Source organism: Eptatretus burgeri, chromosome 2, assembly GCF_056783735.1.
Source record: "Eptatretus burgeri isolate ZD-2024b chromosome 2, Ebu_testis_v1, whole genome shotgun sequence".
NCBI classification, from domain to species: Eukaryota; Metazoa; Chordata; class Myxini; order Myxiniformes; family Myxinidae; genus Eptatretus; species Eptatretus burgeri.
The window spans coordinates 123,037,377-123,039,876 of record NC_140962.1 but is presented as its reverse complement, the minus strand read 5'-3'; positions in this window follow the sequence as shown (position 1 = coordinate 123,039,876).

Here is a 2,500-nt window from a genome sequence, read left to right as displayed (position 1 = left end):
ATGAAGCTTTCATCAAAGGAAAGGTAAAAGTAATAAATGTTCATCGTCATATAAAGGGCTAATTAAATACCAATACTCATCACACGGTCAATACTACAGAATAAAACAAGATCCAGAGTATGACCAAGAACAGTGAGGCACAGAATTTGTTGCTGTAGATTGAAAATATCCACAAATTGGAGAAACATTTGTGAAAGTGGATCGTGGAGGTCATCAACATGGATGTGAAAAAAAAAAAATCCCCGAGAGTCGGTGTCTTTCCAGGAGAGATTAGCAGAGTTGACCAAAAAAAAATCTTTAAAGTCATCAGAAAATTCAGCATGTTGTTTATATCATGCAAAGATTAATTAGCATTTGGCTTGAATATTTGCTGAATTAAATCGTATATCATAAACCAAGGAGTACAGTACTGATATTAAATTAGCATTGGGCTTTTGAACTTCGAGGTCTCACCATCACCGATGACATCCCCTGGGCAGATGATGTTTTGTTCATGATCTATGACTTTTCCTGGTCTTTTATCCACTTACAATACCTAAACTGGCCTCTAAATCCAACTGCAAACTGGGCATCCTCCATTGATCCAAGTCATTACTTGCAAAATCAGAACTACTTCCAACCAACAAGGCCTTTGTCTGTAGCTAAAATGAGTGTTGCTCTCCCTTATTGGCTGGCACCCGATCAGAATGTAAACCTCTCAACATTATTGACATCTCCCATGATAAGGCCAAAGCACAAGTCCTGTTACCTTCCTTCACGTTGCAGACGGGTTAGTGGCCTTTTTATTAATCAGATTACAATCCGAAAAAAGCAGGTCAAACTCACTAAATCGAATATCAGGTGCACAACTTCAGTGCAGGTACACTCTTATGTGGCAAGAATATATTGGAAGGACAAGTGGTGTTTACCTATTTTAAGGTTTGTTAATGACAGATCAAAGTCTTGGAATATGAGGATTTGCTTTTAATCAAGGGAGAGTATGGTTATGGTTGTGGGTTTGGGATCCTCGGGTCCTGAGTATAGATCCAGCTTGGCTGTTGAATTAATACCGGGTGGGGTTGACTCAGCTTGTCATCCTTCTGAGGTCAGCAAAATGAGTTCCAGCTTGCTCAGATGATTGAGCCATTCAAGTATCCTGCATCGGAGTGGTGACCTGTCCATGATGGTGCTCAATAGCCCAGGAGACTGCTTCAGTAGCACTGATGCTCTGTACAGAATATCCAGAGCCAGCTGGGACTTTTGGAATGAAATTTTGCATCAGTTATGGGAATGAATAAATTTGCGGGATTGATAATTTTTTGACCTTGACCTAATTGAGGTCATGACCCAATTATTGACATTTTAACATTTTTCACCATAACTCAACGAAGGTTTGTCCGATCAACACCATGCCTGGTGTTGGCTTCATGGTTGGGATGGTGGGCTTGGGATCCGAGGATCCTGAGTTCAAATCCCACTCAGCTGTTGAATTAATAGCAGGTGGGGTTGACTCAGCCTGTCATCCTTCTAAGTACCAGCTTGCTGGTATCCTGCGTTGGAGTGGTGACCCATCCAGGATTGTGCCCAATAACCCAGGAGACCGCTTTGGCAGCACCAACGCTGTGTACAGAGTATGGTTCCAATGTATTCGGATTCTTAAGGGCGGGTCATGTTATATTTTTGCTTTAATTGAGTGACGACAGAAAATGCATTGTTTTTTCAGACCTCCATTTGATCTTGACCGCTTTAATTTTTCAAACCGCCATTTGACCTTGACCTTTAACCCGGAGGGGTATGATGTAAAATATGTGTAAATGCGGATTGCTCTTAGCTATCTAGGGAGGGCAATTTCGTCGTGATCGGACAAACCATCCATCCATTGGGACCATATTCTGTGCAGAGCATTGGTGCTGCCTCAGCAGTCTCCTTGGCTATTGGGCACAATCCTGGACGGGTCGCCACTCCGACACAGGATATGAGCAAGCTGGCACTCATTTTGTCGACCACAGAACGATGACAGGCAGAGTCAACCCCACCTGCTATTAATTCAACAGCTGAGTGGGATTTGAACTCAGGATCCTCGGATCCCAAGCCCACCATCCTAACCATGAAGCCAACACCAGGCATGGTGTTGATCGGACAAACCTTCGTTGAGTTATAGTGAAAAATGTTAAAATGTCAATAATTGGGTCATGTCCTCAATTAGGTCAAGGTCAAAAAATTATCAATCCCGCATATTTATTCATTCCCATAACTGATGCAAAATTTCATTCCAAAAGTCCCAGCTGGCTCCGGACTTTTGCTGGCTGGCTCCGTGATACATCTCGGACATTGACAGAAAAAAGGGAGAAAACCCTAAATGGTGGTTTAAGTACTCCTCGAGTACTAAACCACCATTTAAGACCTTGACGTTTAACCCACAGGGGTACAATGAAGATGAAATGTAACTAAATGTGACTTGCTGTAGGCTATCTAAAGTGGGCAATTTATTTCTGATCAAACATGCTTTAGTCAAGTTATG